We start from the raw sequence: 12,835 nt of genomic DNA on the forward strand, positions 1-12,835 counted from the left end.
TTCCCAATCTCTGATTCACAGCCTCTGATTCCCCACCTCTGATTCCCCATCTCTGATTCCGCACATCTGATTCCCTGCCTCTGATTCCCCGACTCTGATCCCCACCTCTGATTCCCCAGCTCTGATTCCCCGCCTCTGATTCCCCAACTCTGATTCCCCGCCTCTGATTCCCCAGCTCTGATTCCCCGCCTCTGATTCCCCGTGTTTGATTCCCTGCCTCTGATTCCCCGCCTCTGATTCCCCATCTCTGATTCATCGCCTTTGATTCGCCACCTCTGATTCCCCATATCTGATTCCTCGCCTCTGTTTCCCCGCCTCTGATTCCCCGCCTCTGATTCCCCATATCTCATTCCCCGCCTCTGATTCCCCATCTCTGATTCCCGGACTCTGATTCCCCACCTCTGATTCCCGGCCTCTTATTCCCGGCATCTGATTCCGGCCTCTGATTCCCGGCCTCTGATTCCCTGCTTCTGATTCCCCATCTCTGATTCCGCAAATCTAATTCCCTGCCTCTGATTCCCCACCTCTGATTCCCCATATCTGATTCCCCGCCTCTGTTTCCCGGCCTCTGATTCCCCGCTTCTGATTCTGATTCCCTGCCTCTGATTCCCCACCTCTGATTCCGCACATCTGATTCCCTGCCTCTGATTCCCCACCTCTGATTCCCCATATCTGATTTCCCGCCTCTGTTTCCCCGCCTCTGATTCCCCGCCTCTGTTTCCCCATATCTAATTCCCAACCTCTGATGCGCCAACTCTGATTCCCTGCCTCTGATTCCCCGCCTCTGATTCCCTGCCTCTGATTCCCCATCTCCGATTCCGCACATCTGATTCCCTGCCTCTCATTCCCCGCCTCTGATTCCCCGCCTCTGATTCCCTGCCTCTGATTCCCAACCTCTGATTCCCCACCTCTGATTCCCAGTGTTTGATTCCCCGCCTCTGTTTCCCCGCCTCTGATTCCCCGCCTCTGATTCCCCAACTCTGATTCCCAACCTCTGATTCCCCACTTCTGATTCCCAGTGTTTGATTCCCAGCCTCTTAACCCCGGCATCTGATTCCGGCCTCTGATTCCCGGCCTCTGATTCCCTGCTTCTGATTCTGATTCCCTGCCTCTGATTCCCCATTTCTGATTCCGCACATCTAATTCCCTGCCTCTGATTCCCCACCTCTGATTCCCCAACTCTGAATCCCTGCCTCTGATTCCCCTGCTCTGATTCCCCGCCTTTGATTCCCCCGTCTGATTCCCAGCCTCTGAATCCCCGTGTCTGATTTCTTGCCTCTGATTCCCCGCCTCTGATTCCCCATCTCTGATTCACAGCCTCTGATTCCCCACCTCTGATTCCCCATCTCTGATTCCGCACATCTGATTCCCTGCCTCTGATTCCCCGACTCTGATCCCCACCTCTGATTCCCCAGCTCTGATTCCCCGCCTCTGATTCCCCAACTCTGATTCCCCGCCTCTGATTCCCCAGCTCTGATTCCCCGCCTCTGATTCCCCGTGTTTGATTCCCTGCCTCTGATTCCCCGCCTCTGATTCCCCATCTCTGATTCATCGCCTTTGATTCGCCACCTCTGATTCCCCATATCTGATTCCTCGCCTCTGTTTCCCCGCCTCTGATTCCCCGCCTCTGATTCCCCATATCTCATTCCCCGCCTCTGATTCCCCATCTCTGATTCCCGGACTCTGATTCCCCACCTCTGATTCCCGGCCTCTTATTCCCGGCATCTGATTCCGGCCTCTGATTCCCGGCCTCTGATTCCCTGCTTCTGATTCCCCATCTCTGATTCCGCAAATCTAATTCCCTGCCTCTGATTCCCCACCTCTGATTCCCCATATCTGATTCCCCGCCTCTGTTTCCCGGCCTCTGATTCCCCGCTTCTGATTCTGATTCCCTGCCTCTGATTCCCCATCTCTGATTCCGCACATCTGATTCCCTGCCTCTGATTCCCCACCTCTGATTCCCCATATCTGATTTCCCGCCTCTGTTTCCCCACCTCTGATTCCCCGCCTCTGTTTCCCCATATCTAATTCCCAACCTCTGATGCCCCAACTCTGATTCCCTGCCTCTGATTCCCCGCGTTCTATTCCCTGCCTCTGATTCCCCGCCTGTGATTCCCCATCTCTGATTCACCACCTCTGATTCCCCACCTCTGATTCCCCATATCTAATTCACCGCCTCTGTTTGCCCGACTCTGATTCCCCGCCTCTGTTTCCCCATATCTGATTCCCTGCCTCTGAATCCCCAACTCTGATTCCCTGCCTCTGATTCCCCAGCTCTGATTCCCCACCTTTGATTCCCCCGTCTGATTCCCAGCCTCTGAAACCCCGTGTCTGATTTCTTGCCTCTGATTCCCCGCCTCTGATTCCCCATCTCTGATTCACAGCCTCTGATTCCCCACCTCTGATTCCCCATTTCTGATTCCGCACATCTGATTCCCTGCCTCTGATTCCCCAACTCTGATCCCCGCCTCTGATTCCCCAGCTCTGATTCCCCGCCTCTGATTCCCCAACTCTGATTCCCCGCCTCTGATTCCCCAGCTCTGATTCCCCGCCTCTGATTCCCCGTGTTTGATTCCCTGCCTCTGATTCCCCATCTCTGATTCACCGCCTTTGATTCGCCACCTCTGATTCCCAATATCTGATTCCTCGCCTCTGTTTCCCTGCCTCTGATTCCCCGCCTCTGATTCCCCATATCTCATTCCCCGCCTCTGATTACCCATCTCTGATTCCCGGACTCTGATTCCCCACCTCTGATTCCCGGCCTCTGATTCCCTGCTTCTGATTCCCCATCTCTGATTCTGCAAATCTAATTCCCTGCCTCTGATTCCCCACCTCTGATTCCCCATATCTGATTCCCCGCCTCTGTTTCCCCGCCTCTGATTCCCCGCCTCTGTTTCCCCATATCTAAGTCCCCGCCTCTGATTCCCCAACTTTGATTCCCCACCTCTGATTCCCCAGCTCTGATTCCCCGCCTCTGATTCCCCGCATCTGATTCCATGCATCTGATTCCCAGCCTCTGATTCCCAGCCTCTGATTCCCAACCTCTGATTCCCCACTTCTGATTCCCCATATCTGATTCCCCGCCTCTGTTTCCCCGCCTCTGATTCCCCGCCTCTGTTTCCCCATATCTGATCCCCGCCTCTATTTGCCCGCATCTGATTCCCCGCCTCTGTTTCCCCATATCTGATTCCCCGCCTCTGAATCCCCAACTCTGATTCCCTGCCTCTAATTTCCCAGCTCTGATTCCCCGCCTCTGATTCCCCGCGTCTGATTACCGGCCTCTGATTCCCCGCCTCTGATTCCCCATCTCTGATTCACAACCTCTGATTCCCCACCTCTGATACCCCATATCTGATTCCCCGCCTCTGTTTCCACGCCTCTGATTCCCCACCTCTGATTCCCAATATCTGATTCCCTCGCCTCTGATTCCCCACCTCTGATTCCCCGCCTCTGATACGCCAGCTATGATTCCCCACCTCTGATTCCCCGCGTCTGATTCCCCGCCTCTGATTCCCCATCTCTGATTCCCCATCTCTGATTCCCCGCCTCTGATTCCCAACTATGATTCCCCGCCTCTTATTCCCCAGCTCTGATTCCCTGCCTCTGATTCCCCGCGTTCTATTCCCTGCCTCTGATTCCCCGCCTGTGATTCCCCATCTCTGATTCACCACCTCTGATTCCCCACCACTGATTCCCCATATCTAATTCCCCGCCTCTGTTTGCCCGCCTCTGATTCCCCGCCTCTGTTTCCCCATATCTGATTCCCCACCTCTGAATCCCCAACTCTGATTCCCCATCTCTGATTCCGCACATCCGATTCCCTGCCTCTGATTCCCCGACTCTGATTCCCCACCTCTGATTCCCCAGCTCTGATTCCCCGCCTCTGATTCCCCAACTCTGATTCCCCGCCTCTGATTCCCCAGCTCTGATTCCCCGCCTCTGATTCCCCGTGTTTGATCCCCTGCCTCTGATTCCCCAGCTCTGATTCCCCATCTCTGATTCACCGCCTTTGATTCGCCACCTCTGATTCCCCATATCTGATTCCTCGCCACTGTTTCCCCGCCTCTGATTCCCCGCCTCTGATTCCCCATATCTCATTCCCCGCCTCTGATTCCCCATCTCTGATTCCCGGACTCTGATACCCCACCTCTGATTCCCGACCTCTTATTCCCGGCATCTGATTCCGGCCTCTGATTCCCGGCGTTTGATTCCCTGCTTCTGATTCTGATTCCCTGCCTCTGATTCCCCATTTCTGATTCCGCACATCTAATTCCCTGCCTTTGATTCCCCACCTCTGATTCCCCATATCTGAATCCCCGCCTCTGTTTCCCCGTCTCTGATTCCACGCCTCTGTTTCCCCATATCTAAGTCCCCGCCTCTGATTCCCCAACTTTGATTCCCCACCTCTGATTCCCCAGCTCTGATTCCCCGCCTCTGATTCCCCACCTCTGATTCCCCATATCTGATTCCCAGCCTCTGTTTCCCCGCCTCTGATTCCCCGCCTCTGTTTCCCCATATCTGATTCCCGGCCTCTGATTCCCCGCCTCTGATTCCCCGCCTCTGATTCCCTGCCTCTGATTCCCCATCTCCGATTCCGCACATCTGATTCCCTGCCTCTCATTCCCCGCCTCTGATTCCCCGCCTCTGATTCCCTGCCTCAGATTCCCAACCTCTGATTCCCCACCTCTGATTCCCAGTGTTTGATTCCCCGCCTCTGTTTCCCCGCCTCTGATTCCCCGCCTCTGATTCCCCAACTCTGATTCCCAACCTCTGATTCCCCACCTCTGATTCCCAGTGTTTGATTCGCAGCCTCTTATTCCCGGCATCTGGTTCCGGCCTCTGATTCCCGGCCTCTGATTCCCTGCTTCTGATTCTGATTCCCTGCCTCTGATTCCCCATTTCTGATTCCGCACATCTAATTCCCTGCCTCTGATTCCCCACCTCTGATTCCCCAACTCTGAATCCCTGCCTCTGATTCCCCTGCTCTGATTCCCCGCCTTTGATTCCCCCGTCTGATTCCCAGCCTCTGAAACCCCGTGTCTGATTTCTTGCCTCTGATTCCCCGCCTCTGATTCCCAATCTCTGATTCACAGCCTCTGATTCCCCACCTCTGATTCCCCATCTCTGATTCCGCACATCTGATTCCCTGCCTCTGATTCCCCGACTCTGATCCCCACCTCTGATTCCCCAGCTCTGATTCCCCGCCTCTGATTCCCCAACTCTGATTCCCCGCCTCTGATTCCCCAGCTCTGATTCCCCGCCTCTGATTCCCCGTGTTTGATTCCCTGCCTCTGATTCCCCGCCTCTGATTCCCCATCTCTGATTCATCGCCTTTGATTCGCCACCTCTGATTCCCCATATCTGATTCCTCGCCTCTGTTTCCCCGCCTCTGATTCCCCGCCTCTGATTCCCCATATCTCATTCCCCGCCTCTGATTCCCCATCTCTGATTCCCGGACTCTGATTCCCCACCTCTGATTCCCGGCCTCTTATTCCCGGCATCTGATTCCGGCCTCTGATTCCCGGCCTCTGATTCCCTGCTTCTGATTCCCCATCTCTGATTCCGCAAATCTAATTCCCTGCCTCTGATTCCCCACCTCTGATTCCCCATATCTGATTCCCCGCCTCTGTTTCCCGGCCTCTGATTCCCCGCTTCTGATTCTGATTCCCTGCCTCTGATTCCCCACCTCTGATTCCGCACATCTGATTCCCTGCCTCTGATTCCCCACCTCTGATTCCCCATATCTGATTTCCCGCCTCTGTTTCCCCGCCTCTGATTCCCCGCCTCTGTTTCCCCATATCTAATTCCCAACCTCTGATGCGCCAACTCTGATTCCCTGCCTCTGATTCCCCGCGTTCAATTCCCTGCCTCTGATTCCCCGCCTGTGATTCCCCATCTCTGATTCACCACCTCTGATTCCCCACCTCTGATTCCCCATATCTAATTCACCGCCTCTGTTTGCCCGACTCTGATTCCCCGCCTCTGTTTCCCCATATCTGATTCCCCGCCTCTGAATCCCCAACTCTGATTCCCTGCCTCTGATTCCCCAGCTCTGATTCCCCACCTTTGATTCCCCCGTCTGATTCCCAGCCTCTGAAACCCCGTGTCTGATTTCTTGCCTCTGATTCCCCGCCTCTGATTCCCCATCTCTGATTCACAGCCTCTGATTCCCCACCTCTGATTCCCCATCTCTGATTCCGCACATCTGATTCCCTGCCTCTGATTCCCCAACTCTGATCCCCGCCTCTGATTCCCCAGCTCTGATTCCCCGCCTCTGATTCCCCAACTCTGATTCCCCGCCTCTGATTCCCCAGCTCTGATTCCCCGCCTCTGATTCCCCGTGTTTGATTCCCTGCCTCTGATTCCCCGCCTCTGATTCCCCATCTCTGATTCACCGCCTTTGATTCGCCACCTCTGATTCCCCATATCTGATTCCTCGCCTCTGTTTCCCCGCCTCTGATTCCCCGCCTCTGATTCCCCATATCTCATTCCCCGCCTCTGATTACCCATCTCTGATTCCCGGACTCTGATTCCCCACCTCTGATTCCCGGCCTCTTATTCCCGGCATCTGATTCCGGCCTCTGATTCCCGGCCTCTGATTCCCTGCTTCTGATTCCCCATCTCTGATTCTGCAAATCTAATTCCCTGCCTCTGATTCCCCACCTCTGATTCCCCATATCTGATTCCCCGCCTCTGTTTCCCCGCCTCTGATTCCCCGCCTCTGTTTCCCCATATCTAAGTCCCCGCCTCTGATTCCCCAACTTTGATTCCCCACCTCTGATTCCCCAGCTCTGATTCCCCGCCTCTGATTCCCCGCATCTGATTCCATGCATCTGATTCCCAGCCTCTGATTCCCAGCCTCTGATTCCCAACCTCTGATTCCCCACCTCTGATTCCCCATATCTGATTCCCCGCCTCTGTTTCCCCGCCTCTGATTCCCCGCCTCTGTTTCCCCATATCTGATCCCCGCCTCTATTTGCCCGCATCTGATTCCCCGCCTCTGTTTCCCCATATCTGATTCCCCGCCTCTGAATCCCCAACTCTGATTCCCTGCCTCTAATTTCCCAGCTCTGATTCCCCGCCTCTGATTCCCCGCGTCTGATTACCGGCCTCTGATTCCCCGCCTCTGATTCCCCATCTCTGATTCACAACCTCTGATTCCCCACCTCTGATACCCCATATCTGATTCCCCGCCTCTGTTTCCCCGCCTCTGATTCCCCACCTCTGATTCCCAATATCTGATTCCCTCGCCTATGATTCCCCACCTCTGATTCCCCGCCTCTGATACGCCAGCTATGATTCCCCGCCTCTGATTCCCCGCGTCTGATTCCCCGCCTCTGATTCCCCATCTCTGATTCCCCATCTCTGATTCCCCAATTCTGATTCCCCGCCTCTGATTCCCCGTGTTTGATTCCCTGCCTCTGATTCCCGGCCTCTGATTCCCCATCTCTGATTCACTGCCTTTGATTCGCCACCTCTGATTCCCCATATCTGATTCCCCGCCTCTGTTTCACTGCCTCTGATTCCCCGCCTCTGATTCCCCATATCTCATTCCCCGCCTCTGAATCCCCATCTCTGATTCCCGGACTCTGATTCCCCACTTCTGATTCCCGGCCTCTTATTCCCGGCATCTGATTCCGGCCTCTGATTCCCGGCCTCTGATTCCCTGCTTCTGATTCTGATTCCCTGCCTTTGATTCCCCATCTCTGATTCCGCACATCTCATTCCCTGCCTCTGATTCCCCATCTCTGATATCTGATTCCCCGCCTCTGTTTCCCCGCCTCTGATTCCCCGCCTCTGTTTCCCAATATCTAAGTCCCCGCCTCTGATTCCCCAACTCTGATTCCCCACCTCTGATTCCCCAGCTCTGATTCCCCGCCTCTGATTCCCCGCATCTGATTCCCTGCATCTGATTCCAAGCCTCTGATTCCCTGCCTCTGATTCCCAACCTCTGATTCCCCACCTCTGATTCCCCATATCTGATTCCCAGCCTCTGTTTCCCCGCCTCTGATTCCCCGCCTCTGTTTCCCCATATCTGATTCCCGGCCTCTGATTCCCCGCCTCTGATTCCCCGCCTCTGATTCCCTGCCTCTGATTCCGCATCTCCGATTCCGCACATCTGATTCCCTGCCTCTGATTCCCCGTCTCTGATTACCCGCCTCTGATTCCCTTCCTCTGATTCCCAACCTCTGATTCCCCACCTCTGATTCCCCGTGTTTGATTCCCCGCCTCTGTTTCCCCGCCTCTGATTCCCCGCCTCTGATTCCACAACTCTAATTCCCCGCCTCTGATTCCCCATATCTGATTCCCCGCCTTTGTTTCCCCGCCTCTGATTCCCCGCCCCTGTTTCCCCATATCTGATTCCCTGCCTCTGATTCCCCAACTTTGATTCCCAGCCTCTGATTCCCCAGCTCTGATTCCCCGCCTCTGATTCCCCGTGTTTGATTCCCTGCCTCTGATTCCCGGCCTCTGATTCCCCATCTCTGATTCACCGCCTTTGATTCGCCACCTCTGATTCCCCATATCTGATTCCCCGCCTCTGTTTCCCCGCCTCTGATTCCCCGCCTCTGATTCCCCATATCTCATTCCCCGCCTCTGAATCCCCATCTCTGATTCCCGGACTCTGATTCCCCACCTCTGATTCCCGGCCTCTTATTCCCGGCATCTGATTCCGGCCTCTGATTCCCGGCCTCTGATTCCCTGCTTCTGATTCTGATTCCCTGCCTTTGATTCCCCATCTCTGATTCCGCACATCTGATTCCCGGCCTCTGATTCCCCGCCTCTGATTCCCCGCATCTGATTCCCTGCATCTGATTCCAAGCCTCTGATTCCCTGCCTCTGATTCACAACCTCTGATTCCCCACCTCTGATACCCCATATCTGATTCCCCGCCTCTGTTTCCCCGCCTCTGATTCCCCACCTCTGATTCCCAATATCTGATTCCCTCGCCTATGATTCCCCACCTCTGATTCCCCGCCTCTGATACGCCAGCTATGATTCCCCGCCTCTGATTCCCCGCGTCTGATTCCCCGCCTCTGATTCCCCATCTCTGATTCCCCATCTCTGATTCCCCAATTCTGATTCCCCGCCTCTGATTCCCCGTGTTTGATTCCCTGCCTCTGATTCCCGGCCTCTGATTCCCCATCTCTGATTCACTGCCTTTGATTCGCCACCTCTGATTCCCCATATCTGATTCCCCGCCTCTGTTTCACTGCCTCTGATTCCCCGCCTCTGATTCCCCATATCTCATTCCCCGCCTTTGAATCCCCATCTCTGATTCCCGGACTCTGATTCCCCACTTCTGATTCCCGGCCTCTTATTCCCGGCATCTGATTCCGGCCTCTGATTCCCGGCCTCTGATTCCCTGCTTCTGATTCTGATTCCCTGCCTTTGATTCCCCATCTCTGATTCCGCACATCTCATTCCCTGCCTCTGATTCCCCATCTCTGATTCCCCATATCTGATTCCCCGCCTCTGTTTCCCAATATCTAAGTCCCCGCCTCTGATTCCCCAACTCTGATTCCCCACCTCTGATTCCCCAGCTCTGATTCCCCGCCTCTGATTCCCCGCATCTGATTCCCTGCATCTGATTCCAAGCCTCTGATTCCCTGCCTCTGATTCCCAACCTCTGATTCCCCACCTCTGATTCCCCATATCTGATTCCCAGCCTCTGTTTCCCCGCCTCTGATTCCCCGCCTCTGTTTCCCCATATCTGATTCCCGGCCTCTGATTCCCCGCCTCTGATTCCCCGCCTCTGATTCCCTGCCTCTGATTCCGCATCTCCGATTCCGCACATCTGATTCCCTGCCTCTGATTCCCCATCTCTGATTACCCACCTCTGATTCCCTGCCTCTGATTCCCAACCTCTGATTCCCCACCTCTGATTCCCCGTGTTTGATTCCCCGCCTCTGTTTCCCCGCCTCTGATTCCCCGCCTCTGATTCCACAACTCTAATTCCACGCCTCTGATTCCCCATATCTGATTCCCCGCCTCTGTTTCCCCGCCTCTGATTCCCCGCCCCTGTTTCCCCATATCTGATTCCCTGCCTCTGATTCCCCAACTTTGATTCCCAGCCTCTGATTCCCCAGCTCTGATTCCCCGCCTCTGATTCCCCGTGTTTGATTCCCTGCCTCTGATTCCCGGCCTCTGATTCCCCATCTCTGATTCACCGCCTTTGATTCGCCACCTCTGATTCCCCATATCTGATTCCCTGCCTCTGTTTCCCCGCCTCTGATTCCCCGCCTCTGATTCCCCATATCTCATTCCCCGCCTCTGAATCCCCATCTCTGATTCCCGGACTCTGATTCCCCACCTCTGATTCCCGGCCTCTTATTCCCGGCATCTGATTCCGGCCTCTGATTCCCGGCCTATGATTCCCTGCTTCTGATTCTGATTCCCTGCCTTTGATTCCCCATCTCTGATTCCGCACATCTGATTCCCGGCCTCTGATTCCCCGCCTCTGATTCCCCGCATCTGATTCCCTGCATCTGATTCCAAGCCTCTGATTCCCTGCCTCTGATTCCCAACCTCTGATTCCCCACCTCTGATTCCCCATATCTGATTCCCAGCCTCTGTTTCCCCGCCTCTGATTCCCTGCCTCTGTTTCCCCATATCTGATTCCCGGCCTCTGATTCCCCGCCTCTGATTCCCCGCCTCTGATTCCCTGCCTCTGATTCCCCATCTCCGATTCCGCACATCTGATTCCCTGCCTCTGATTCCCCGCCTCTGATTCCCTGCCTCTGATTCCCTGCCTCTGATTCCCAACCTCTGATTCCCCACCTCTTATTCCCCGTGTTTGATTCCCCGCCTCTGTTTCCCCGCCTCTGATTCCCCGCCTCTGATTCCCCAACTCTAATTCCCCGCCTCTGATTCCCCGCGTCTGATTCCCCGCCTCTGATTCCCCATCTCTGATTCCCCATCTCTGATTCCCCAATTCTGATTCCCCGCCTCTGATTCCCCGTGTTTGATTCCCTGCCTCTGATTCCCGGCCTCTGATTCCCCATCTCTGATTCACTGCCTTTGATTCGCCACCTCTGATTCCCCATATCTGATTCCCCGCCTCTGTTTCACTGCCTCTGATTCCCCGCCTCTGATTCCCCATATCTCATTCCCCGCCTCTGAATCCCCATCTCTGATTCCCGGACTCTGATTCCCCACTTCTGATTCCCGGCCTCTTATTCCCGGCATCTGATTCCGGCCTCTGATTCCCGGCCTCTGATTCCCTGCTTCTGATTCTGATTCCCTGCCTTTGATTCCCCATCTCTGATTCCGCACATCTCATTCCCTGCCTCTGATTCCCCATCTCTGATATCTGATTCCCCGCCTCTGTTTCCCCGCCTCTGATTCCCCGCCTCTGTTTCCCAATATCTAAGTCCCCGCCTCTGATTCCCCAACTCTGATTCCCCACCTCTGATTCCCCAGCTCTGATTCCCCGCCTCTGATTCCCCGCATCTGATTCCCTGCATCTGATTCCAAGCCTCTGATTCCCTGCCTCTGATTCCCAACCTCTGATTCCCCACCTCTGATTCCCCATATCTGATTCCCAGCCTCTGTTTCCCCGCCTCTGATTCCCCGCCTCTGTTTCCCCATATCTGATTCCCGGCCTCTGATTCCCCGCCTCTGATTCCCCGCCTCTGATTCCCTGCCTCTGATTCCGCATCTCCGATTCCGCACATCTGATTCCCTGCCTCTGATTCCCCGTCTCTGATTACCCGCCTCTGATTCCCTTCCTCTGATTCCCAACCTCTGATTCCCCACCTCTGATTCCCTGTGTTTGATTCCCCGCCTCTGTTTCCCCGCCTCTGATTCCCCGCCTCTGATTCCACAACTCTAATTCCCCGCCTCTGATTCCCCATATCTGATTCCCCGCCTTTGTTTCCCCGCCTCTGATTCCCCGCCCCTGTTTCCCCATATCTGATTCCCTGCCTCTGATTCCCCAACTTTGATTCCCAGCCTCTGATTCCCCAGCTCTGATTCCCCGCCTCTGATTCCCCGTGTTTGATTCCCTGCCTCTGATTCCCGGCCTCTGATTCCCCATCTCTGATTCACCGCCTTTGATTCGCCACCTCTGATTCCCCATATCTGATTCCCCGCCTCTGTTTCCCCGCCTCTGATTCCCCGCCTCTGATTCCCCATATCTCATTCCCCGCCTCTGAATCCCCATCTCTGATTCCCGGACTCTGATTCCCCACCTCTGATTCCCGGCCTCTTATTCCCGGCATCTGATTCCGGCCTCTGATTCCCGGCCTCTGATTCCCTGCTTCTGATTCTGATTCCCTGCCTTTGATTCCCCATCTCTGATTCCGCACATCTGATTCCCGGCCTCTGATTCCCCGCCTCTGATTCCCCGCATCTGATTCCCTGCATCTGATTCCAAGCCTCTGATTCCCTGCCTCTGATTCACAACCTCTGATTCCCCACCTCTGATACCCCATATCTGATTCCCCGCCTCTGTTTCCCCGCCTCTGATTCCCCAACTCTGATTCCCAATATCTGATTCCCTCGCCTATGATTCCCCACCTCTGATTCCCCGCCTCTGATACGCCAGCTATGATTCCCCGCCTCTGATTCCCGCGTCTGATTCCCCGCCTCTGATTCCCCATCTCTGATTCCCCATCTCTGATTCCCCAATTCTGATTCCCCGCCTCTGATTCCCCGTGTTTGATTCCCTGCCTCTGATTCCCGGCCTCTGATTCCCCATCTCTGATTCACTGCCTTTGATTCGCCACCTCTGATTCCCCATATCTGATTCCCCGCCTCTGTTTCACTGCCTCTGATTCCCCGCCTCTGATTCCCCATATCTCATTCCCCGCCTTTGAATCCCCATCTCTGATTC

Source organism: Narcine bancroftii, unplaced genomic scaffold (genome assembly GCF_036971445.1).
Source record: "Narcine bancroftii isolate sNarBan1 unplaced genomic scaffold, sNarBan1.hap1 Scaffold_159, whole genome shotgun sequence".
Classification (NCBI taxonomy): domain Eukaryota; kingdom Metazoa; phylum Chordata; class Chondrichthyes; order Torpediniformes; family Narcinidae; genus Narcine; species Narcine bancroftii.